Below are 27,277 nucleotides of genomic sequence, written 5' to 3'. Positions count from 1 at the left end.
GGCAGAGTTGGCACCTGTTTTCTCAGGTGTAAATACTGGCCTTTATTCTACTACTCAGTGTTTTATAGGCTGAAGAATTGAAGTACTCTTAAGTGGTGCTACTTGTCCCATGCAGATGAGAAATTATTGAGGAAGTCAATATTGAGGAAGTCAGGTGAGCTTAGATACAGGACTCCCAAAACACCTGCTCTTGAGGAAACCAACTTGCACTGCAAGCAGTTCTCGGCACTGCTTGTAGTCCTCATTTCTATGCACTGTTCCAAGTGACACCTTAGCTGTCAGCTCTTTTCTTCCCCTGATGTCTAGTGCAAGCATGCCAAGTGGTTGCATGCCTGCAAGGAACCTCAGCAAGCTCGTGATGCTCAGAGAACTCAAAGAAGTAGCCCTCAAGATCTGTCTTCAGTGGGTTTTCCCTGGAGATACTTCTGGACACCAACAGTATTTCTTTTACCTCAGTCCCTAGATAATAAGTTAGATGTTAACGTGCTTCAGCTAAAAAATCTCTTGGCCCTTTTTGTGACCTCTAGGGATGTCATCTAGAAATGCTGGATCCCAGCTTACACTGTAATTGTGTGCAGTGGCTGTACAAGCATTTGCACCAAGGCACTGTTGTTTTATTTTTTTTGCATTGTAGGGTTTGGACTTGAGTGATTTCTGAAACATTTGACCATCCCCTTAAGGCAAAACTCATCCTGAAATATACTTCTGGGAGGAGACTAAGTACACTTCTTGTGATGATCCACAGAGCAGTGCATGAACTTTATGAAATTTCATGTGCAACCCATCACTTGGTTTACCAGCAGGTCTAGATCTACCGCAAATGATTTCTTTCCCTGTCTGCTATAGAGGTGATATATTTAAATGTAGTCATAATTGCTTCTCAGATTTATCCTCTGAGTTGAATGAGGCTCAGTGGAGCTGCAATGCTGTTCCCTCTCCTCCTTTACAGTCTATTGCCTGCTGTGGCTAGTTTATTCTTACAGTTTCCTGGGTAACTAGAGTCACAGCTCCTCAAAACAGAGGGTTTCACCTGTACTTCCTGGAGACAATGTTGAGCTCTGCTTGCTGAAGAAGGTGGTTCATCCTTCTCTGTTGTGGTGTGACACTAATGCCTCTCTGAACTTTCATGCCTGGCCTAGATATACATGCTGATAGTCCTGTTTCTGCTTAGAATCTACTAAACCCAGAAGTTCTTTGAGGGGGAGGCTTGTGTGCCTTGCAGGAAATACAGTTGCATACTGAGTATCTGCCTAAGCAGACTGTCAGAGGCTTGCTGGGGTCACATGGAGACAGGATAGCTGTGTGTAAGATGTCATGGTGAGTCAGCTTGCAGGTGTATCAGCAATGCCAGTCAAAGTGGGAAGCTTGCTGCCAGGGTATTTGATGCTCTTTCCCTTGGCTGCAGCTCTTTTCTAGGCACATCTAATTGAATTTGCAACCAGTATGGGAGTTCATGGAACAGAGGGATGTTACATTACCAGTGCAAGTACTGCCCTTGAAGAACATGATGAGAGTGAGGCATGTGCTAAAAGAGAGAAATCCAGCAAGTCTTCCTTCTAGTGTAATGTAAAAGGTCTCATCGAGTCGACTCAAACTTTGTTTTCCCTTTAGACATCAGCCTGTTCCTCAGAGGAATAGACTTCAGAAGGATGGATTCACTGCATGCAGAGAAGAAAAATAGAAGGTCAACAGGCCTTTAGGGAACCTAACTTGCTATGTAACTATTTATTAAACAAATATGTATTTTAAAAATCCATAAGGTGGCATGGTAACCTTGTGATGACCTTACTGAGCTGCAGTACATATGGCTGCTTTGTGACAAGGGTTCTGCAGCCTGCTATCTTATAGCATTAATTTACCTTGGCCCACTTCAGAACAAGAGAACTCATATTCATTTAATTTTTCAAGGTTAACAAACTAGTGTTACTGAATAGGCTGCCCTAGTATTTCCTTTGAAAATAATACATTTTTCTCTTTGTTTGTTATTTCTATTTCTCCCATGCTAAATAATTGACCTCAGGCTCCAGTTTGGTAGAGCACTTACGTGTTTAGTAGCACTTATGCATGTGTTTAAATTTAGAATTGATAACCTGAGAATTGACTGAATTGTTGCCCCAGTGATGATGCTTTTAATTGCAATGTAAATCCAGTCTCCCCAATGGCCAGTAGATGGGGCAAGTAGGCCTCCATATAATTGTGGTCAATTTTTTTTTTTTTTTTTTTTTTTTTTGTATGAAAGGTTAAAATGTAGCTGTTGTTGGCTCTTAGTTCAGCAGTCTAGTTTGAAGGCTCTTTTACCTTTGTACTGTAAGGGTAAATTACAAACTTTGACGTAACTGCACTATTTTCTTTACAAACATGTGTCGTAAACAATCGTTTTGTTCCTTGAATTTCTGAGATTTAAAATTATGTTCCTTTCTTTACACAGGGATGAAAACAAATCTTTTGAAGGTTTTGTTGTGCAAAGATATGGAAATGTGTGTTCCCTCCCCAAAAGTAGCCAATAGTTAGGTGTTTACAACACTCACGAGATGCAAGGGGTCCAAGTTTTAGTCCCTGGTAGTCTTCCATGTACCTGTAGAGTGTACCAATTACAAGATCACCTTACTTGCCATTGGGTAATCAATTCTCTCCTGAAAAAGCTGTTGTCACTTTTACACATTTATTGATCCACCGGACTTGTACAGACTACATGAGTGGCCGTGGTTGCTGGCTACATTTGCTCTCTGCCCACACTCCTTGTTTCCTGTTAACACTTCATGTTATGTACTTATCTAAAGAGAGGGTGATCCTCAAGTCACTGAATACTGCCTGTTAAAAGGAATGAGATTTTTCTTGAACGCATAGGTACACATAGGAATAGAGAGTTCTCAGTTTCCCTTTAGCCACAATCACACGTCTGTTTGTTGTTCGTGACATCAGCTCCTTAAGTGTGCTCTGCTTTGTCCCCACTTCTTGGAGCTCAGTTTGGTTGTGTGAGTCCTGGAGCAGGCTGTGTTCTTAGTGTGGTGCAGGTGCAAGACTGTTCTCTGCATTACACTGAGGCAAGCAACTCCTGAGGTGCAGAGCCCAGGGATGATGGGGAGCTTCTGCTTGTCACAAAGACCAGATATGGTTTGCCTAGTTGAGTGTATCTTGCCCTTGTGAAAGCACCTCTTACTGTTCAGCCTTGAATGAAAGGTACTGATATTTCTATTCTGTTTTATTTTAGAGTGGGGCAAGCTTCCTGAGACAGTTTGGCGGAGGGGTGAGGAAACCTGTATCTATACTAAACTGGCCAGGCAAATACAGCATGTTAAAATGAAACAGTTTGTCTAAAGACTAAAAAAACAAAGAATCATCAACCCGCAGCTCTTTTTCCTCAAACTTTCAAAAGCTGAAATGGAGGAATAGATTTGAGCCTACCTTCTCAGATGTACAGGGAGACCCTCAGCTGCTGGGCTTTAGTTTAGCACAGGGGTCTGTATGTGCCACCATCTGTCATTAACTGTATGTGATATCCAAAACTTCTCTGAGTGGAACGGAGCACAGAGGAATTCCTGGCTGGATTGGCATGACTTTCTGCTCTTTCTTGAAGCTGTTACATGGTTAAATCTAAGATGGGTAATAGTGAGTTCAGAGGGGGGGTACAAGGCTTAAGCTGGTGTAAACTGAGAGGAGCTCTTTCACAGACAATTAAAGTAACCAAACTCTACAGATGTCTAAACCAGTAAGAGTCTGGCTCACCTTGTCCAAAAGCACATTATACAGAATCTAGGCATTACCTTAACCTATTCCATATTTTGGAGTAGCAATGTGTGTTGTCTATTTAAAAGGTTGTTCCAACTTCTCTCTCTCGCAACTTCATGATGCCCTCAGACCTCATCTCTAGCACTGCCCCCTATGTGGTGAGCAGCAAGATTCAGACAGGACTTCTTGCAGCCAAATTCCTGCAGCCCATGGCAGTCTTGCTTTCTTTACTTTCTGTTCAGTCCTCTGACAGTCCTACAGCAAAAACTCCCTTGGCTCCTGCCATATCTAATTTTGCTTTTGAATATTTTTGTTCACTTACTGTGTTTTGAATGAAATGTAAATTCCTCAGTGCTTTTCCAGCCAGTGTTTGCATTTTGTTCACTGTGTATGTCTTGACTGTCCAGCACCCTTTGACTTCCTTGTGGTCTTCTATTTATAATTTTCTTCATATCCTTCCCTGTTACCAAAGAGAAGTTCTTGTCGTAAGATGAGCAGTGTTATGAACTCTCTCTGCTTCCACCCTACTTTGGGCCTTCCCTGAAGAGCTGGTCATTTCTCTCTAAATTTTCTCGTTTGTGATATGGAAGAACTGCTTTAAAACAAATATATTGCTCCTGGTTCAGACTGCACGGAGTCCTCAGGAATATGGGTTTTTATACAAATACCTCATGAGGCAGCTGGAAACACCTACAGCATGCGGTGTTTCAGAGTAAACCAACTGTTCAGTGACATGCTAGCCTCTGAGGAAAGCTATGCATGCTGTTAGCCAGAGGTATCTCAGGAGGACTGAGAGTCCGTCTGCTATTTGGCTCCTTGCAGACAGCAGCTGTTCCACAAGAAGGTGAAACATGCAATAAATGACTGCATTTACTTGAAGCAAATCAGAGCTCAAGCAAAGGCACTGGTCCAGCCAAGTATGTTTACTGCTCTGGGAATGCTTTTGTGCTGATGCAGCATCTTTCACCCAGAATTTCTGAACATTTTGAAAACATTAAGAAAGATAGGCTAATGCTTGTGTTTGCAGATGTATTTGAGCCAGGTTTTGGATGCTTCCATCCATATAGCCTACACTGAGTTTGGTACTGCTGTGGTTGCTTGGACAAACATTTCCTTAAGTGCATAGGTGGTTTCTGTAGCCAAGCTCATGCTGATGTCATTACATTGGTAACAGGACCTGAGTAGGCCACTGCATGGCTGGCTCAGGTAGGTACACATGAGCTGTGGTCACTTGAGTATAAAAATACATTTGTCTTATTTTTAGGAGGCAAGAAGATCTGTGACCTGGACTGAAGACAAAAGATCAGTCCCAAAGATACATTTCTCTTTTCTACTGCTGCTTTTTGGGGGAGAGAAATGGGGAAAAGTGAAATGTTCTGTAGATTATCACTTGTGAGAACAGATTCTGGCTAGGTTGTGTCATGTCCATCTGCTGAGTGTATGTTCAGATAATGTCTGATACAGGAAAATGTCCAGTGACCCAGAAGCAAGAGCAGTAGTCTCTTCATGTGTGTGCATATTTTCCTCATAGAACAGCAGATAGGTCTTTGGATGCTTCTTTTGAGATGCAGAGGTCACTTGTTAATGTGCAATGACATACAGAAAAGGGCTGTATCTTTAGCCAACAGGAGGCTGTTCATGCAAGGATTACATGTTGTTTTTCTTGAAAACAAGATGCTGCCACATAAATATCACCTGCTTCTGAGCATGTGCAAGGGGTTTGGTGATGAGTAAAGGGCCAGAAGAACTGCACTGCCCTGAACTATTTCCAGCAGAGCCCTGGAGGCTGATAGCTCCAGAATGATTGAAGGATGGCTCTTCCTTGCCAAACTATCCCCAGACAACTGGAGTGAGTGGCTCCTCCCTGATGGTCTAGTGGTCCTCTACTAATTTTTCCTCAACATATAAAAGGGGGAAAATTCTTGGAATAGACAGTTGATTCCAACTTACACACATTTGACTGAGAAACTTGCTTGTTCCCTTATTGTTTATTTAGCTCACCCCTGGTGGTTTTCTGAAGATATTTCCCCCAGATGACCTTGCTAGAACCACAGTGAAACCAAAGGCACTACCCATGGTCTACTCGGAGTCCCTTAACTACAAAATGTTTTCAATCTGTGGAGAGGGTTTTTTTCCTCTCTCTTTTATTCTCTCTGCTCCTTGGCTTCCCACAGTGACAGCCGTATCTGTTTGATTTGAGAGAAGCTTTGCATGTACTATGAGTGGCTCCTTCTGCTAACAATTTGTCCTCTGGAGTTTGTTGCTGCACAATATAAATAAATTTCACTGTTTAGTACTTTCCCATTTTGTTCCCCTGCTGCTGGCAGTGAGTTGACCTACTCTGTTTTGTTTTTCAAATTTATCTTTCTTTGCCCTTCTTATATGAGACAAAGTCACAAGATTAAATTAACAAGGATGCATTATTGATGCATAATTTTTTTTTTGTTGTTTCACGCTGCACTAAAATTTCTGCATAAAATAGGAATTAAAATCTAGATTTAAATTCTGGAATTGTATTCAATTTAGTCTTAGGACGAGGAATAAAACTTTATCCCACTTCAAAAAGTCTAATGGTGTGTGCTGAATAGATGCAGTCTCCATATAAAAAGCATTTTTCAGTCATTCTGCCATATAAAATCAGTGTTTCTATAAACAATCTTCGTTTGGCCATGCATGTATGCTGCTAGAATGACCAGGATGTTTAGCACGTCAGTCCCTGCTGTGCAGTGGTGAATGTAGGTACTGGAAGTTCTCCAGTTGTAGTACTATGCATGCCCCTGCAACCTCCAGCTCAGAATACGGTAAATATTTAGAGTGTCTGAGCCCAGTTTGGGCTCTGTGCTGTTTTAACTAGATTGTTTCTGCCTGCTTTAAAGCTGGCTTAGGCATTTATCCACTGCACCAGAATCACTGCAGAGTACATGTACCCCTAATTGGGAATGATGAAGGCCACAGTCATGTTTTCCATGGTTCTGAGCCTGAAGCTTAGAGCGCCTGAGGTTGTTTTTACTGCATGAATGTGACTGCATGTGGATTTTAATACAGAGAAAAACATACTGTGCCCAGCTAATGAAGTCAGTAAAGTGGTTACATTTGCCTACTTTCTCGGAAATTATCATAATTCCTGTCTTTCTTGGGATGAATAAAAGAAATCTATCAACCTAGACAATATTATTTTTGTCTATTTTTGTATCTTATTATAGCATAAATAGATTTTGAATAGTATAAGTCAAATGGTTTCTGTTTTCTCTCCCACTGACTTCTAAGTGAAGGACATCACCATGAACAGTGTAAAAAAGGCAAAGAGGAACAAACCCATTACCATTTGCATTTTAAAAACCAGATTTAAAAAAAAAAATACTTGAAGGAGGGGAAATTTGTCACCTTAACATTGCAAATTATGTGAAACCAGTATGTCCTCCCACCACAGCATATGTTTGTGGTGGGTAGGCGGGGGAGATGCAGGGAAGAGGTGATGGTATAAAAATACCTTGTAAAAACAAATGTTTGGCTAGGGGATAGAGTTTGTCACTTCAGCTAGACTAGAGGGGGAAACCAGACAGACAGGGGGCGGATGGGGGCGTGGGGGGAGGAACTTAAGTCACTTCAGCGAGGTAAATAACTTGACAGTGTCTCAGAAATAGCAGTCAACTAATTAGCTGGAAAAGATCAGATATTAAAAAGAAGGTAGCCTAGAAAGTTAAGGAGTAAAAGGTATTTAAATGAAAAATTAAGACCTATGGGGTCTTAATGCATGTGCCAAATACAAAGCAGAAGGATGACAGGTAGAAGCCCCAAGATAAAGCTCATAATCTTGCTAGCAGCCACCTTACTGTACTTTCATGAACTGAGAAATAGGATTTTTCTCATTTATCCTTCTAATCGGCATGCTAAGACAAATACAGTCAGGGGGTCTATGTGGTAACATAAACGCAGCTTTGTAATGCACTGCTAGCATGTCTCTCTCCCTCCAAATGCCATATGGAACAGTTTGTACACTCCACAGCATCCAGTACCGTGCAAATGCAGGCAGACACCAACATGACCACCCACAGTGGCAGCCAGGGTGGAAAATGACAGTTGCCTTGTCATGCCCGTGGGCAGTTTGTGTGCTGTGGTGGGAGACTGACATCCCCACATTGTGGGACTTGGAGGATGCAGAGGGAGGGAGGGCCAGGAGGGACAACACTCAGTGCCCCTGTGCAGTTCCAGATGGAAGTAGTAGCTGTGAGAGTCTCCTTCCTATCTGTGATAATTATAGTTTTAATTTGGTTTTAATTGACTTGCCTCAGTGGACAAGCAGGTGCCCAGCCCAAGCAAGAGTGGGTGTGTGCGAAAAAGAGACGTGAGGAGAGAGCGGGCTGGTGAGGTGCCCTTTACATCCGCCGATCTGTTACCCACATGTATCCTGTTTTATGGACAGCTTCAGATGCTGCTTTCCTTTCTACTTATTCCCTGTTGATTTAATCCAGGGAAATTTGAAAGTGATTTGAATGGACATCTCCATGAAAAGAAGGTGTTTTGCTAAGTCAGACAAAACCTTCTCACCTGCTTCCTCTCCTCTTTCACTTGGAAGTATGTCTTTCTCCTGCCTCGGTGGGTGACTTTTGGGGGTAGGTCAGCCTCCTCCCCCACGATGGGGGACCTGCAGGGTATTTTAGCTGAGTAAGCAAGGAAGGCTCTGTTGCTGTGAGTGCTTATGCCAACTGACCCTGTGCTGATAGACTGGTCGTGGGGCTTCTGAGCGACAAGTTGTTATAAGTGCAGGCCAAGTTTCAAGGGTGGCATATGCTGTGGAAGCTCCTTGGTTCTCAATTTCAGTCAAGGACAGAAGATTCAGCTCTCTTCTCCTTCTCTGACATATTTCTGAGGTCTGTTCCTCAGGGTGAAACTTTCCACCCGTAGGTGTTCACACAAGTTTGGCTATATCTGGCTAACTTCATATGTTGGTATACAGTCATTTCATACTTAGATTCCCTTGAAAAACAATGTGTATTTTCCCCTTCAACAAATTTCAAAGAAAATACGCCAACAAGACATCGATAGAGAAATTTTGACTTCAGTCAGGAAACTGAAACCTAGAATACCTTCTGAGCCCCCGTCTGTGCAGCTGCACTGTTACTTTGTCCTTCAGGGCTGATTTAGGGTAGCTGTGGGGATTAGTAGTCTGAGTTCCCTGACTTAGATGCATGTAATATTAATGAAATATTTTGGTGGAAATCTAGCTTTTACATTTCAGATTTGTTTCATTGCAGCAGTTGGTGGATTGAAGCTGCCATCTCAGCAGCTGCCTGAATATCATGTAACACAACATGCCTTGATGCCTTGTCATATTTCAGTGTTTGCTCGTAGCACGAACAGTCCCAAGCATTGTGTTGTTTTTTTATGAAGGTCCAGAGTTAGTGAAATAGAGAGGACCCTTTTTCCTTCACTTTCTCACAACCCCCCAGTTTCTCATGCCTTTCCACTATGCCTTTCACTGATTTAGGGATCCACTCTTTACTGTGCAAGTGCTCGGGGGTGCTTGCACTGTGGTAAGCAATGCAGTACAGAAAGCCTTCGCTGATGCTTCTGCATGTGGCTTCCTGAATCTACTGAGGTCTTCCTGCATATAGTGAGCAGGTAACACTAATACTTGAAGAGTGGATAGTATAACAGGCAAAACTATGAGGTTTACAATTAGTAAAGAACTTTTTTTTTGCTGGGGATCTTAACACCAAACCCTAAAACTTTTCATGGAAATTCAGTACTTGTGATGCAACTCTTTGGGGAGCTTCTTATGTGTAGAATGCAATTTCTGATAAAAAGGAGAGAAAGACACCTATATTGTAGGGTGTTCAATGACCTGATCATTAGGTGATCACTGAGATGTACAAGACAAAGTTGTAAGTTCTCTGGATGAATAAGAAGAAACAGAAATATCAATTAATTTCTCCAGTACTGTAGGTAAGCGTCTTAACTGTCAGACCTCTGAGGAGGATGAATGAGTCTGATTTCTGTGGCTTCTTTGTGTGAAAACTCTCAGCGTCTTTATCCAGTTCTAAAATTCCTCTTTTTCTTTTTTGCCTGTAGTAAAAATTTATGGTTTTGCAAAATGAAAACCTTGTTATCCAGCCAGATAGAATAATAAAAGTTGTAGGTGTCTTGTGAACGTGAAGCAAAGAGGAAGAAAATGTGTTAATATATTGGCTCTCTATGAGAGGAAAGTCTGGGCTTCATTTTAAAGTCAAATGTAAATACCTTTTTTCTAACTTTGGCTTGTGGCAGATCAAGATTTGACATATTCTCATTTTTCCTAGCAAGCTGCTAAGGATTCAGACCAACTTGATGGAAATATACCTTTGGCAGATGACAGCAGGATTTCATGAGTGATTGCTATCTCAAGGTGACTGCCCCTTCTCCACAGCCAGCAAGTAGCATTTTAAAAGAAGGATGTCAGAGAGCAGCTTGGTTTTCTCAGTTGTCATCATTATTTGTTTCTCTCCTGGCCAAACCACCAGAAGCAGGTTAAGGATGACACAAACTAGCAACAAATCACAGGGTGGAGGACAGAGCATGTGACAATGCCCTGGCTATGGTGCAAACATTTGAGCTACGTTTCGAAAGCCTGGATTTGTGTTCAGCAGAGTTCATGAGTGAAAAATAAAAGTCTCTGACGGTAACAATCAACAACCTCAATCTCATTAGTGTCTACTCTTCAGAGAAGAGGCTGGAGTGGATCCCATCAAGCTGTAATTTGGTTCAGTGCACTGAGGAAGGTTCCTAGAAGCATTACCCCAGCTTCTTTACACTGTGCACTGAAGGGAAAAAAAAACAACATTTGGCAATTTGTTGTCAATATTTGTATAACTCCTGATGCCACTAAAACTGCATATGTAGGCTTTAAACTAACAAAAACAAAGCCGTGGCCAAGCTGGAGAGCTGGATTTGTTTCCATGCACAATTAGGTTTATTTGTTTAGGTCTCATTTTATTTGCTTTCAGATGACTCAGATAGGAGTATTGCAATCCTTTCAAAGTGAAGTAGTGTTCTGTGTATTTTGGGCATTGGGCTTGGCCAAATGTGGAAAGAATTGGCTGCTCAGTGGTATTTTCCTATCCAGAGGTTTTTTCAGACTTTTGAGAGGAACTGAAGGAATGTCCCTTCCATGCCAGGCTTCCCCCCCGCTTTCCCTTCACAGCGTCTCTCTGCATTATTGTTAAAGAGCACAGGAATTTTAAAACACTTCTCTATTGTGCAACTGTTAGCAACTGCGCTTATTAATTGCTTTACCATTATGCTGCATGTTTAAATTCTTGCTGGTGTCATCCACTACATGCTGCTGTGAGTGTCTTTTAACCCATTCCAATGGAATATATCAGTGGGGCCTTGCTCAGGATCTCCCATCCTGCTAGGCCAGCTCTGGGTTTGCTGAAAATGATTTCCTGCATACATGAAGGGATATGTACATTTTGGCAAGTAGCCAAATTTTCTGTTGGGAATTAGTCACTAAGGGCAGATTATTTTCCAGTGGACATGCTGGCACGCTATCAGTGTTAAGAGAATTGTCTTCATCTTAGCACAATGATGTTTCTTTTATCCCCCAGTCCCTCAGAAAACCAAAAAAACCAAAAATACCAGGGTTTTTTTGTCTGTTCTGTCTTATATGCATAGGAGGCAATGGCCTTTAATAAGTGCTTTAGTCACCACTGTATTTTTGGAGGGATTTTTTTCCTTTGTTTTCTTCTGATAATTTTGCTTCTAGAAATACTAGCTCAGATGATGTTTAAAATGGAGACAATATGAATAGATCCACATTTATTTCTATTTCTATGAAACATAAAGGATTTCCTGCACTCACCAGAAGTATGCATTTGATTTATAGCCTTCCTTAATGTTCTTCCTACTCACACTCGTAAAAGAAATACAGTAACAAAGGCTAATAGATGATCTATTTCAAAGTTTGCCCTGATAAAACCAAACTGGAACTTTATTCAGTCTTAAATGTCAATTCTACAATTTGGGATGTTTTTCTAATCAAGAATAATAAATGTGGAAAGTGTCTCAGTGGAATGGAGCCGCGGCTCAGCACGCTGCTGGCCCAGTGCTGCACACACAGATGGGGTCTGCACATCACAGAGTCCTCCCCATGCAATCACTTGCCCTGCAAGACTGCTTGACCCTGGGAGGGACTGAACAATGCTTATGATATGGGATTTGTTGGGGTTTTGTTGGTGGTTTTTTTGGGTTTTTTTTAGTTTTTTAGATGATAGGGACCCAAAATATATCTATGACAAATTACCACATTGAGGAAGAATGTAAATCTTCAGCTATGATAAGGAGGAAGGAAATAAAATTTCCAAGCCTGTGTTAAAAAAAACAAAAACCAGAAGAAATAATAAGGTGGGCAAACTGGATTGTGCCTAGAGATCTGTTCCATATGCCACTTTGTTTCCCTCCCTCTAGCTGTGGAGAACTGAGACTGTCAGAATAGATCAAACCCATTTAGTGGCCTTACTTACATGGTATCGCTTTGTAACACCTTCAGGGCATTTCAGCATTGTGCCTGGGAAGCTGTCAGACAACACAGTCCGGTGTGCTGGCTGCAGCTCTCCTGCCCTTTCCCCACACACACTGTTTTGCTGTGTGCAGTTCTTCAAGTCTAATCCAAGGCTGCACGAGACTGTGGGTTTCACTGGAATCTGAGAGAGGAGGCTGGATCAGGACCTGTCAGAAACTGTATTCTATGGGCTATTGTTAAATAAGTAATTTGATTATCTAAGTATGCTTTTTGATGCAGGACACTGAATTAGTTTGACTTCTATTGCCTAGCAAATATACAATTAGTTTTTATACACGGAAAATGTGTAACCATTCCAGATACATATCCCTCACGTGCATAGGAAAATATAGAGATGGTACTCTGTATTATAGGTCCCTCATCCCATAAGAGACTTCCTATATTAAAGTGATTTTTAGTGTTTGGGCTCCCTTAGTTGCCATGTACAATTAAGTGGTAAGACAGAGACTTTTTTGGCAAGTTATATGTGTCTTTTGCATTTTTGCTTACAACACACAGTGAGCTACAGCCAGGCAGGTTGTGATTTCAATCTTAAGTGGTTTCACCCCTTCCTTCCTGCAGATGTCTAGTTGTGTGTAGGCAGATACTTGCTGATGCCTGGCTAGTAATTCAAGTATTGAGACTTGTGGTCTTACCACCACTTCCTGATACGCTTTACAGGTAAGCCTGAAAGAGGAAAGAGACTCTGGGGAGGAAAATTAGAAGAAAAGAAGTTAAAGATTTAAAGCACTAGCCTTGAAGCTACAAGGTAGTCAGGACATGGAAGGAATCACAGAGAGCAGACTGTACTTCCTCTTCCATGTGTTGAGGGACCCAAACAGTTTAAGAATAGTAAAAACTTATGTCTGTGCCAAGCACAAGTAAGATAATGCACATGTTAATCCCATGTTATCCTATCCCTCTCTTCCCTAAGACAGAACAAAGTAAGTCTGTATCTAAAAGCCTGCTCCTTTTTAACTTCAGGGTAAAGTAAAATACCTCACCCTAAAACATCTCTGGGGGGGTGTAAGTAAATCATAGTCCAGACAAGACATTCATGCTTTTCATCTGTTGAGAAGTATTACATCTTAGCTGAGGGTGGGAAGGAGGTGGCTATCAGCCATGAAGGAGTAATTTAAATCACCTGAACATTAAACATATCCTAATCACTAATGACAGTACCAAATGCTGGGAAACATGAGGAGAAAGAAGGGTGGCATTAGATGAACCACCAATGAAGCTTTGAGATCTGAGCATGGCAGAATCTAGGAAGGCTCCAAAGGCTCAGAGGATACTTTGGCTGGTATCCTCTGAAACGGGATTTTTTCTCCATACCTGAGGCTTGGTAAACGTATTCGGATTTAATCTAATAAAAGAGAGGATAAACTGTGGTCTGCTTTGATCTACAGATGCTACTTGTCAAAAAACACTTTTCTCCCCACTAATGCAGCTCAAGCTGTCACTGAAAAATCAGTTATTTTGATAACCCAGCTTTTGTGTGATATTTCACTTTCCACTGATAGTCTTTATTACCTTAACCTGTTCATTTCAAACAGGACCTTCATTCTTCCATGATTAATAACCTTATCACAGTGATACATGTTCATTTCCTCATTGCTGGATTTCATAATGTTGAATTTCCCATTTGTGAACTTCATCAAAGTGAAAAATACCAGGGATCTTCATTCCAGAAAATTTTTGTATGTTGCTTTTTTTATTGTTACTTCCTTTTACTATATCTATAGCTGTGTGGTCACTCACTAGCACATAGGAGCTTCCTCTGTATGTGCTCTCAGCTATGCCTGTAATTAGCAGGTTGCAAAGCCCAACTCATAAACTTGCAGCTGTGACTTAACACTTCTCTAAAAGGGCCACGTAGCTTCCAGCTGGCCCTGAGTGCTGAAACATCTGTCTGCAATGGACCTTATAATAAATCCTGTGAGTCAGTGTGGTGGCTTCCTAGACAGACGAGTGCTGGTGTGCAGTTCAGTAGCCTATTTATGCCAAGATGGCATGGGCTTGAGTTAGGAGACCAGTGGAGCTAAAGGTCATGTAGGTAGGTGGAGCAAACAAAGTAGTATATGCAGAACTGAACAGTAACACACAAGTGAAGGTAAAACTGCAGGTTGTGAGATCATAGGATTGCAGCTTGAGACAAACCTACAGATACGAATGAGGAGAAAATGGCACTGTGTAGGAGAGGAAATCCTTTTCTAACTTGTCCAAACTTACATGCAAAGCAGAATTGCTGAAGACTGATTCATGGTATTTGCCCTTTCTTCTCTCTACTATCACTCAAAAAAGTTTGTGTAGGGAACTAAACCACTGTGAAAGTACCTATTATGCCATTATGATGTCTGCTAGCTATGTGAAGAAAAGTCAGTGTGCCAGAGAGCATCACAGGTCTGTGGTATAAAACAAGCTAGTATGAGTGGGTGAATGTGGGGGATATGATACTCCATGACAATATTTGACCATGCATGACCAAGCTCTCACTTCCATGTGAAGGGAAGAAACCTCTGTGTTTGTACGTCAAGACAAAAATCCATCTTTTCACCCTGCTTTCATTCACCTCTTGTTAAGCTTTATGACTAAGAGTCTGTTGTGCCTCGTGCTTTGTTTCTTCTGCCCAAGCATGCTACTGAGGAGCCATACAGGGTCTGCACAGTGCAGCCAGAAGCTGTAGTGTTCCTTGGGAGTGGGTGCTGTGTCTCTTGCTTGCTCTGTGCAAATACTATCTAAGCGCAATCTTGCACCTTGTTTAAATGCCTGTGTGCTTGTTAAGGGCACACCTTTCCAGAGGATCATGTGTGACAGTTTTTTGTTGCTCTTGGGAGTCAGACATTCTCTCACTGTCTCAAGGGGACAGTGATCCCAAGAAGGGGTAGTTCCCAAACTGAAACTTTGCTGCAGGGTTTCCACGGGGATGACATCTGCTGATTTCATGCAGGGGTGCTGGCCCAGGCACCATGGACCATAACCACTGGAATGGCCATTTTCAGCAATCCTAGTTAACCAGACACTCTGAAATATCCAAGAAGTTTCCAGCTAAAAGAAAAACTGAGCTGTTTGCAATGAAATGTACCCCTTGCATAGTAATGGCTGCATGTAAGGACATTCTCAGAAATAAATGAAAGCCATGCTGGTAGCTGTCGGCGCTTTACCGCAGCTCCAAGAGCTCTTTCTGTTTTCCTCCCCTAAAATGGTGCCAGGATGCTTTTGTTGCCTGACGGGCTGCTGGCAGGAGCCCCCGTTTCGGACAGTGCTGATGGTGGTGTTGCTTACTGCTGGCGAGCCCGGCAGCCAGGCTCTGTCTCACCGCCCCTGCCAGGAGCAGGCGGCCTGGGGGGCACCAGCCCTGGGCACCAGGCACTCCCAGGGACAGGCTGAGGCTGGACCAGGACATGGTGCCTGTGGCTTGGCAGGGCTGGGGGGAGCTGGAGACTGGTCCTGCTGCGGTGCCGCTGGGGCAGAGAGCAGTGACCCCAGGGAATAATGAAATGGGGTCCTGGACAGGGTGAAATGTGGGAGCCCTGGGGGTGGCAATGCCCTCAGGGCCGCTTTGGCTCTCCAGCTCCAGCCTGTGCAGGGGTCTCGCTGGCAGCTGCAGTCTGGCTGTGGGCCTGGGGACCGACACACCTGCCTGCTCAGGCCTCCCCGAGGGCCTTCTCTGGGTCATAAACCTGGAATTTAATTGAATACTGGATTGTAATGATTCTGCCAGAAGAGGGTGACTGCTGGAGTCTGGCTGTGTTCCTGGACAGCTAGAGATGCTTCAGGAATGCTGATGTCCCTTGGGTGCAGCCAGACAAAATTATCATCTGGCCAGGCAGCAAACAGAGCCATTTCTTAAAGGTGAGTGCAAATCCTCAGCATCAGCCTGGCCTTGTGGATTATCAAAATGCTTGTGGTAGTTTGAATTGAGGTCTCCTTGCAAACCCAGACTGAGTTTGCCCCTCAGCAGAGCACATTTAAATGGAAAACCAAGGAGAATGTCAAGCACCCAGTATGTGAAAAGTGATCTCACATAGAGCTAAACATCTGTAGACAGGTAAAAGGATCCTAATGTTAGGTAAGTAGGACCTGAGAATAACCTGCTGCTTAACAACTGCTAAGGAAAAGATGGCAGGATGGGAGAGGCCTCAATCTGTTTCAGAGGCCTGACTTTCACCTCTGTGCTCATGGAAGTATTCTTCATTTGTGCAATATTTTTCACCCAAGAAACAATGCTGTTAAAGATGAAATGATACTGCTGATGAACTATTTGGTGTTAGCTTTCCAGTCAGAAAAGTGAAAGGGTGATGCATTTGTCATACTGAAATGATGTCACTTTGGGAAGGGAATAATGTTTTTGTACTATGAGATAATTAATGTCTTCTATCCCTGAGGGTTTGATTAAACTATCAAGTACCAAGTGACATCTTTGTCATATGACACTTCTTTGGAAACTGTAAATGCCAGAACAGCATTTCAGTGTATACTTTGGCTAATGTGGAGCCACTGCTCCTCCCCAGGGCTGAATTTGTCATGACTCCTGGGCAGTGAGGAATCTTTGGTCTCTTGAAATAGGTTATTTCCTTTTTTGGAGAGAACTAAGAAGAATAAAGCAAGGGATTAATAAATTTTTAGGTAGAATTCCTGCAGCAAGGAATTGTGATCAGTATGAAAAAGCAATAGTACCGAGATCTTGGGCTGTGTTGCTCTGGAGAAATACTTTGTATTTCACAATAGTCACAAGGGGAGATACTGTTAATATTATTTTTCTGTAGATGTTTAAAATACAGTTAACTAACGCTGGCACCAGTAAAGTTACTTGTATCGAAAGCATTTCACTGATAAAATGTGAGGAACGCCCATCTAAGACCAAAGAGGTAAAGAAAAGTGAACAAAAAGGAGAAGGATATAGAGATGACAGAAATAAAAAATGACACAAATACGAGACAAAGTAATTGTTAGGAAATTAATCTAGGAATTACCCCAACACACTGGAAATCTGTGGGCCCTGGTGGTCTGGTAAATTACACTGTCCTAGCTGCTACCACTTCACTTTTAAAATGTAAAATCTGTCCTGATCCTCACATGTCTTCAGCCATTTGAACTTCAGCTCAAATTCTTGCAAGTGCTGTGCAAGAAAAATTCATGCACACCAGATCCAAAAGCAGTGAATAGAGCAGGTAAAAAAATAGCTACTTAAAACTAATTCTTAAAGTCCTGTTGCAATTCCATCATGGGGCTTGACATTAAATGAATGTTCATATAAAAATAAGGGGAAAATATTTGGTTTTGTATTCTTCTTTCTTTCTTTCTTTTTTAAGAAAATGTACCATAAAATTTTATAATGTCCAGTTATCATCACATACAAAGAGCTAATTTCCTGTTCTATAACTTCATGGCTGTCAAGAGCACCACAGTCATGATGTTTTGTTGCTCCCTAGGTTTCCCAATTGGAAGGAAGTTTGTTGAGTAAGTTAAACAATAGACATGAAAAAAGTAAAGGAAGGAACATCCCCATAACTCTACTAAATTTCTTAAATTCTATAGCAGGATGAAATGAGCAAAAACCCAAATGAAATTCAGCTTGAAATCTTTTGTTGGATTTTGTTTTAAACCTTTCTGTGAAAAGATTCAAGAGACATTTTAGCTCAATCCCTAAACTTATTTTGGATGAACCTCAGTTTTGAAGATCCAGACATTTTACTGGCAGTAATGTTGGGCTGGTGTTAGAAGGCTTCACTCTTGTATTCCTCAGATTATTTCATTCACCTATGTCAGCCAAAATGCCCATGAAACAATTTGGGCATTCAGGACTGAAATGGGAAGATTTTGAATTGTTGCCCCATCATTCAGAAACTGAAGTTCAGGATATATTTCCTTCTTTTTCACACGCAGCAGTAGAAACGGTCTCCAGTTTCAGTGATCTTGAATAAAAATTATTTTGCCATCACAATGTGGAAAGCAGAGAAAATGTGAAGCAAAAGGTGTTGAGTCCAAACACATAGTTAACTGACCAAGCTACTAGAAAACTCTCCCTAAGAATCTCAGATACATTTAAGTGTTTTATTAAAGAATTATGTAACTTGATGTCTCTTGTTTTATTTGTTCTAAGGATTTGTGCGTTTCTTAGCTTGCAAGGGCATGGGACTGGAATCTCTCATGGCTTCAAGAAAGGAAGTAATTTTTTTCTGGGATAAATTCCTTTCTTAAGTGAACTTATTTGTGCTGAAGAAGAAGTCACTTAACTATTATGGCTTCAGCTAGAGATATGAACTCATACTATTAGACAAGGAACAAGAGCCACCTTTATTCAGTTGTCCCTGTAATTTTTGTTCCTGCCTAGGTCACTTTGTCACTATATTGCATTATTCTTTAAGAGCCTGGTTCACAATCCTTCAAACAGCTCCCTGAAACTGCAATTTATGGTAGGTCCCAGAAGATTTCAGAAAATATAAGAACAAAGTCCCATCATTTTCTGGAGGTAGACTAAAGCTAGCATATTCCACTAAACAAAGACTAAATCTTTAGTGTTGATAGAAGTTGAATTTCTTGCAAGATAGCTGTGATTGAAGCAAGTTTTTATGCAATACCTGTTGAGACTCAGTAACACATAGGAGAAAGGGATGATGCCACTTTGGTGGCACTGGTGTCATCATTCTAAGAACAAGAAGACCCTTGTGCACCTATGGAAGGAAAAAATAAAGGTCACCTGCCAAGCAGCTTTTGACTTTCTCTTGACTGTCATTAGGTAGGGCTGAATTATTTTGGAGGGTTGAAAGAGTTACTCAGATGTGAGGCATCAAAAAGAATGAGGAATTGTTTATTTACTTATGTGGTGAACTAGTCCTGTTGTTGCTGTGGGTGAGTTATCTGACTTTTCATAAGCAAAAGAGAGTGATAATTTGGATTTTTTTTTAGATTGATTTACTTTTCAAAGTTAAAGAACTAAGAGACTAAGAACTAAGAGTTTTCACCTCTGGGTATCTTAGGTTGTGACAATATGCAAAGTTTTGTAGGATTGTCTCTAGGCAGCCTGTTGGAGATCAATGAAACATTTTGAATTATCTGAGTTATTGAAATAGGAAAGAATTATTTGAAGTAGTGAGATGTCACTTCTGCACTTTGTTGGCTTACCTTAGTAAAGCAGAAGTGAAATGTACATTGCCAGAATTTTTAAGAGCTTTGAACTTTTCAGAATCAACCAGGTATTTGTTCTACACATATGGTAGACCTGAGGTGTGTCTGTGTCTCTGCTTTTGCGCTATTGAAAGCATTCCCAGACTTCACCTGGTCTATAATATTCTCAGCAGAGGGCAGACAGTGGGATCTGATGTTGTACAGTCTATTTGCTACGATCTGTTACTGCTGGCAGCTGTATGTGGGATTTATAGGTGATGTCCTACTCAGAGCTTTGGGAATTCAATCTTCTCATGCTTTCTTTAATAAACTGTCTTTTGCTGAAAAAATTTATAGCAGTATAGATTCTTATTGTCAGTATACTGAAGAGCACTCAGACTTTTGAAAAGGACCCACATATTTTATTAAGTGATGAAGAAGAGAGTATACGGAGAGCTTGGGTTGGAAACTGAGGCTAAAATTATACCACATTTGAATTTTTATTTTTTTTTTCTGTAAGGCTTCTTGTGCCCTTTGCTGAAACCTTCCCTGCTGGACACATAAATGGAAGTGTTCTGGCCTAAATGGACCTTGTGTCTAAATGAGTCCGGTAATTCCTATAATAAACATTTAAAGAATATACAAATAAAGGAGGTAACAGTATATAGAATTCTATTTAACTTATATCCATTTCTTTCCATAATTCTTTTAACATGTGGAAATGAAGATACAAGTATTTACAGAGTTCATAGTTTATTTAATTTTGATTCATTATTATATTGAAAAGACAAGTTACTGAGTCACTGTTATAATAATTTTTTTCTTTAGCTGCAGTTTATTTCTTGATCATGTTAGTTCTGGAAATTTTTATTCTTCAATTTATTCTCACAATTTGAGAATTTTTCTCCTGTTCCAATTTTTGATCTCAGGCCGTCTTGTTTCTATAACGTGTTGCCTTGCTTTGTTTTGTTTCTCAGAATAATGGGTGATGTTGAAGTTCTCCTTGTGGGGCATCTCACCATTGCTCTGGTGTATCCATATTCTTGGACCACCACACTGGAATTTAAGAAATGGTAGAACCATAACTGCAATACTTACAAGTTGCTAATTGATACATGAAATAATATGCTGAAGAAAGAATTTTGGCCCCTGTTTTAAAGGTCTGGGATTCTAGCCAGCCATGCCACTACCACTAGAATTAGGTAGGATCATAAGGTATCATAACACCAGATTTTTCAGTTGACTGGATGCAGGAAAATAGGAAAGGGGCAGCAAGTCATACATGTCTTCAAAAGGCCTTGAATCTATAGGATGCAGCTCTCTCGGAAGGGTGGCTTTTTTGCTATTCTGAGTCTCCAAAAGGCGCAGAAAGCATGAATCTGAAACATGAAACCAGGCCTGAGGTCCTAAGTCACAATGAAATAACAGAGTTGTTTCTTTTTCCAGATAAGTAATTACTCTTTGGAGCCAGGGAGGAGGGGCTTGGAATATCACTTGAAATTACTTCCCCCACACACACCTCCACATTTTTTAAAAAGACTTTCCATGCAGTGAAGTCAGTGCTTAATTCTTAGGAGCACAGAAATGGTGATTTGTACACAGTGCAAGAGGAGTACCTCTTGAGAATTGCTGGGGGACTGTTTAAAAAAAATAGAAGGAAAAGGGGAAAGGTCAGCTTAGATTCCAGGCTGTTAATTCATGGACACACATTCAAGGCCCATTCCAGCCATTCTGAATTACCAGGATGGCAGAAACTCTGGCCCAGATACACAGGCTGTTGCTCTTCTATTTTCATTGTTAGGATGGTCCATGTTAAAAGTGATACGAACTATCCAAGTTTCCTAGTGGAAACATTAAATTTCATTATATCTGCCACAAAATTGAGCAGTATTTAGGACACTCAGCTGAGAAACCCATCCTCATAAGCTTGTTCTTCTGCCTTTCTGTTCTCGACCACCTTCTTTCCACAAGAGTAAAAAAAGCTTTCCTTTTCCTTCAGCTTCCCCCATGTTTATTCTGCTGTTCTTGCTAGCATGACTCTTTTGCCTGACTGCCCACACTCCTGCTTTTATTCCTCTTCAAAATTGGCTATTTATGGGATCAGTATCACTGTCTATTACCATGACGTACAAATGCTATCTCTAAACATTATCAAAGTGCCTAGTAAATGTCATGGTAGATTGGTATACTCATTAGAAAACCCTAAGTGCTATGGGTGCTTCTTTGCAGGGCTGGAAATTTGTTTGGATTTTATTTAAGACAAGATCCATGATGGGGAGGAAGGTTTTGATGCATTGATTGCATTGGTCAAGAGGATAAAGCAGCTGCAGAGGCTTGTTGATCAGAATTACTTTTAGTTTCTGGAGTTCAGTCCGTCATCTGCTTTAGAAATTAGGAAAAAGTTTTCAAACCAGCTTCCAGTTTTCAAACCAGTTTCCACAGCTTTTGGAAGGACATCTTGACACAGGGTTCTGAGTCCATGAGAAAGAGGACAGAGGAAGCGTGTCAGTGGCTAAACATTGTATTTATTTTGCTACAGCAAATGGAGCTGCCTGACTTTTGATCTGACCAAGGTATGGGTTGATCTTCTCTAAGTAGGTAAGGAACAAGTTTTCCAGCAGACTAAAGGATGGAAGAGATGTTTTCCAGCCATCCACACCTATGAGGACATCAGTCAGTACCCTATTGTACCGTATGGCTGTGATAGGTCTTAAAGTTTCAGGAGTATTTTCAGGCCCTTAAAGCATTTTTCCCAGTCTCACCAAGTCTGACTTGTTGGAATTCAGCGTGTCAGTCATCCATACTTTACCAAAGAGCTGAATTCCTGTTGGTGTTCTGTCTTTTCAATAATAGTAAGAGCTGTAACTGTTGAGAATGAATGTCTTTGCAATGTCATCAGCAATGCCTCTGTCGCCTTGGAGTATCCACCAGAGATTAACAAAAAGGATATGTGTGACCTTGCAGGTGAAGGCCTGGACAGAAGGTACAATTACATACCATTCTGAGTTCTGCTTTAAACAAGACATTGCAGGTACCACAAGCAGGGTCACCTCTTTCTGAATCCAGCATTTTCACTCCTACATATTGCTCTATACGGGAGTATCAGGGTTTTTTCTATATTAGTGATGGCCAGAGAGGCAAAAAAGACAGTCTCCATTCTGTGTCCTGATATGAACCCTGACTGTGAGGCCTCCAGAAAGCTGGCACTTGTATGCTGCTGGCATTTTCTGATTACTGTGTTTTTAATCATTTTGCCCAGAAATGAGATGGCAATTGCAGACATCTACAGGGATAATGTTTCCTTCCTGAGGAGTGGAAAAACTACTTACTTTTCAAGGAGCTTGATAGGTGAATCTCTCTGACTGAGGCACTATTTCCATCTTTGGCAGGCAAACTTCTTCTGCATTGTTACCAATACAGAAAGCCACAAAACTGATTCATATTTTATGGGTCTAATTTTTTCACACTTTTCTTAAGCTTTGCCATGTGGATATGAGGTGGAATGAAACAGATAATGGTATCTGTTGAAAGATGAACCATAAATTCCCTGTGTGCATTTACTTGATCTTACCAGTCCTGTATCTTGATGATTCTTCACAGGTTTCGGGGCTTTAGTCTAACGCTGTAGTTAAACTGCCTGGCTTGATGACCTGTTTTGTGTAGTGAACTTCTGATTCAGGTTTTAACTGTGTAACTCTTTTAAAAGAGTGATTTCTGTCTGTCTGATTCATTGGTCTTGAGCTACCTCTGAACTATGGTGAATTTCCTATCTGTATGCAGGTGGGAATTTACATGTGGATGACAATTAACATCAAGTCATTGGGCTACTGGGTAAGGCATTATTTGTACTCCATGAATGAACTTTTCAGTGACAAGATTCTTTTCCGAAGCAGACCTGTTTGGTGAGAAAATTCCAAAGCACTGAGGAAGCAGTGGTTAAACTTTGGCTTGGTAGCATCCTAATCAAACCAGAAAAGTGGTATGTTGGTTTCACTCCCATCAGCAATTCCAAAGTATTCAGTCCTGTGCATAAGCTCTGTAGGGCGTGGACCTTGTTCAGCCAGTGTGCTTTCTCTGTTTGACCACTTTCAGTGAAAACCTTACAGATACTACTTTACTATTGGTCTCTGGTCCGTTGGAAGATTCTGGTTTTAAATAGCTATGCAGCTACCCTCTACGGGTTCATTCTGTGATTTGTTCTCAGAGACTAAGAGTTGTGTAGACTCAAAAATGATCAGAAATTGTCCTGGATAAGGCCACCTAGTCCTTATCACTCAAGCTCCCTACATATCTAAGACAACTGTTAGTGTAATAATAAGGAATCAGGTCTTGTGCTTCATATACTACAGTTTAGCTTTAGGGCTGGGGAAATGGGTTGCTTTATTTGTTGAGTGGGTTTTTTTGTTTTGTTTTGAATGAGAACTATGGCTCTCTTTCTGGAATGTCTGAAACTCATTTCTCTTTGTCGTCATTCATAATCAATTCCAGAGCTATCAAGTATTTCATAAAATGGTAGCTGCAGATTTTTTTCCTACATCAACCACTGGGACTGAAAAATAAATGCACATAATAGGGCCAGATTCTCAAGGCACATGTGACACTTTATTAAGCCTGTGTATATCATTGTTTACAGCCTCAGAAAGTTCTTGTTCTTTTCTCTGATTATATTCTCAACTACTGTTCCATTCAAGTGTAGCCAAAGACATGTCATTCTTGTTCTAATTCCTATGAACAAAGCACACAGCTTTTAGTTTTCATTCTTGGCCTCATTAATAATGATAACGCAAAATTACAAAACAAATGTAAATAGCGAAGAACCTCTAGGTGATTGTCAAGTTCCACTTGAGGATACATTTCAGGAGCCCCGTGTATTCAGCTTACCTGACAACCAGACAGTTCTTTCATGATTCATTTCAAACTGCTGGAAAAGGTAATGAGAAGCATTTTCCAAATGAAGTGAGAAAAATAATGTTTTACCTACCAAAAATCTCAAAACACTTGTTACTCAGTACCCACATGAAGAGGAACATGGCTGTACATCTGTCTCTAAAATACGTGTGCCTGAGTGAGAAAGGAACTCAGTGGTATTCTGGGCAGCAAAGGCTACTTAAGACTCTATGGGTGCACTTTTTTGACCATTCCAGAAGAAGTTCAAGACATACTGGCCTATGGCCTTTCTTCCTTTTCTTTATTCCACCAATTTTTTGTGTATATAAACACAAAATGCTGTTAAGTGCTGCTTCCAGAGACAGCTTTTAGGTTAGTGAAAGAATGCCCAGTACAAACTAGTTTGCTTACCTTATGTGAGCTCATAGGTGTGGGAAAAAGATATAAATGGAAAATGCCATCCTGACTATTATATATATACATATATATATTTATTTTATTATTTGTATTTTGAAATATTTACATATGAGCCTTTAACATAATTATTGTGAGTAATGGAGCCTGAGAGTTGTTCCTTCTTATGGCATTAATTCTCATTGTCACTACTGTACATATTATCTTCTAAAACTGGACTTAATCTGTGGTTTGGATTTGTGGGAGCTGCTTTTTTTGGCTTTGTTATGTAACCACACTTAGAACTGTGCCAAACAGCTTGCTTGTTTCAGTGGGATGATAATTTGTTAAAGCAGGAGGGAGGAGAGAGGGACTGAAGTGCCACGTCTGCTTGGTTTTGCAAATATGGTACCTCATACCCACAAAGCATTTGCAAACATATAGCCAGCAGTGTAGGTGGAAGCTGTGTAGCATACTTTAGGAATTACCTCTTTTCAAAGTCTCAGAAATCTTGTGGGCTCAAAATATTCATCAGCATACTGATGTTTAATAAGTTGCCATCTGTCATCTGAAATGTGGTAAATCCAGCGTGAATGCTTTTAGCCCACAGAAAATGTAAGGAAATTTGATGTAGCTTTGCCTGCAGGAAAAGATGGCTAAACTAAGCCATACTATCCCTCATTTGGCCAAACTAAAAGTGTACAGCCAGGTATTTCCAGGGCCTCAGCTGATTTACAATAACCTGACCCATGACTATGGGTCCTTCTGAACCTCCATCTGCAGCCAGATGATACTCAGAAACTGAGATCTGGAGGGATGGCTAAATTTAGCTATTTTTAAATTTAATTCAACTGCTTTGGCACCAGAAAGCCTTTTAAAATTTTCTCTGGCCAGGATGCATGGAAAGTACGTGCTCTGACAATGTAACACTGATTATTTTATGGATTTCTACAGTTCAATATTGTGAGCATCCAGGAGCTAACCCCCTCTTCCTGCCCCTGCCAAAATCTTTCAAGTGATTTTGTGGAGAAAGGTTTCAGAGAAAAACTCAAGAGAGAGCAGCCATGTGCTTGGGTTTTGCTACCTATCACTGACTATTCTTGAAAAATTGCAGGGGGATTTGTGGGTTACAAGTGTTCAACTCATACTACACAGTGTAACTAAGTACAGTACTGTCTTGCAGGAAGTAAGGTTGGAATGTCACTCCTGGGCTTTGAGTACATTGTAGTGGGAAATGAACAGGAATTACCATTTCATCATGCATCAACTGACAGTTTCCTTTGAAAATTCAACCTCTGCTTGACTGCCATATTCTTGAGGCTGAAAGACACATTATAATCTCCTTTGTTTGTCCTTCCATGTGACACAGCTTGCAAAATCTACGTTAACAGTTCCCAACTGAACCAAGCCTAGAACTCAAGCAGGCTCAATTGCAAGTATTTAAATGTCCATTTTAAAGAAGAGTCAGCTGGAAACCTCAACTGCAACACATTCTATCTTTAGAGGAAAATTAATTTGATTTAGATATGAACTTTGTGCCTTGGCTTTGACTCAGTTTTTTTCTAAATAAAATTAGTATCTGGCAAAAATACTCCAACCCCCTTGCTTATTGGGTAATATAGTTCATTGGTCATTTAAAGAAGTGTAAAAGGATATACCTGGGAGACTGCATTCCTTTGGAAGGATGCAGAGTACCTCAAATGCACAATAGCCCTCACTGGGGTATGAAGTGCAGAAAAAAGCAACTGATTACAAAAATTTCTGATCAAAATCAAGATGCAAATAATCCTCATCTATTCAATCTGCACTGAAGTAATGACCCATTTGGAAAAAAAAAGTTTTGATTTCACTTCTTTTTTTATTTAATGACTAAGTGTAGACACTAAAGAAGGGAATTGACTGATTTTATGAGCTGATTCCCTTTCCTTCCTCCTTGGCTCATGTGTCTCTCTGGTGACTAATGGGGAGGTTGCTTCTCTGGAACACAAGGGGAAAGTTTCAGTAAATTGCAAAAGCATGTTTGTTACTTGGAAGTCTTCTGGCACATTTTTGAGCAAAGTTCATGGAAACCATAAAACTATTCTGGAAAAAGACATAGAGGCCACATTATCAAAAAATGCACCTATGCACAGGGACCTGCTTGTGAAAAGTTCATTGCAGTGATCAGATCAAGAATCTGAGCTGTTGTGCAAACAGGTGTGCATAAAATCCATGACTGCATCTGCAGATGAGGCAGTTTCCCTGTCATGGAAATACACAACTCTCAGATTTGCATGGTTGTCTATGTGTTTTATAAGGGTGAATTAAGTATCTAATTTTATCTGACAATTAAACTCTTTCCTTACCTCTTTCCTTGACCCTTCTGTTTTCCATGTGCAGAAGATAAAAGTTTGCCCTACAGAACAATCTAATGCTTCTAAAATGTCCTGCCCTCAGAGAAAGCAAAATTACTAATAACATAATATTGGAGACTGGTTTGCTCTCACAGAAACTTGATCTCAGTAAGACTTCTAAGTCTTCCTATCAGTAACTTGAGTTTCAGTTTCTTATGTGAGGAAAACCATCAGAATCTATGGAATTGTAGGAAAAAATGAGGAGAGGAGAGGAGAGGAGAGGAGA

General features: G+C 40.8%; 1 protein-coding gene across 3 annotated transcripts in view; it reads left to right on the top strand.

Moving 5' to 3' along the window:
- SMIM20 (small integral membrane protein 20) overlaps window positions 1-27,277 on the top strand; it is a 69,863-nt gene that overhangs the window by 16,912 nt on the left and 25,674 nt on the right. For 2 of the 3 annotated variants that reach the window (XR_004496899.1, XR_002001639.2), the window contains one exon: window positions 10,029-18,349. The exons of the other annotated variant lie outside the window; for it this stretch is intronic. The gene's annotated coding sequence lies outside the window, so the exon portion shown is untranslated. Of the gene's footprint in view, window positions 1-10,028; window positions 18,350-27,277 lie in introns of those variants that run through there. 3 annotated transcript variants of the gene reach the window in all.

This window comes from Parus major, chromosome 4 (genome assembly GCF_001522545.3).
Source record: "Parus major isolate Abel chromosome 4, Parus_major1.1, whole genome shotgun sequence".
NCBI classification, from domain to species: Eukaryota; Metazoa; Chordata; class Aves; order Passeriformes; family Paridae; genus Parus; species Parus major.
The sequence above is the reverse complement of the archived record's forward strand: the minus strand, read 5'-3'. Positions and strand labels throughout refer to the sequence as shown.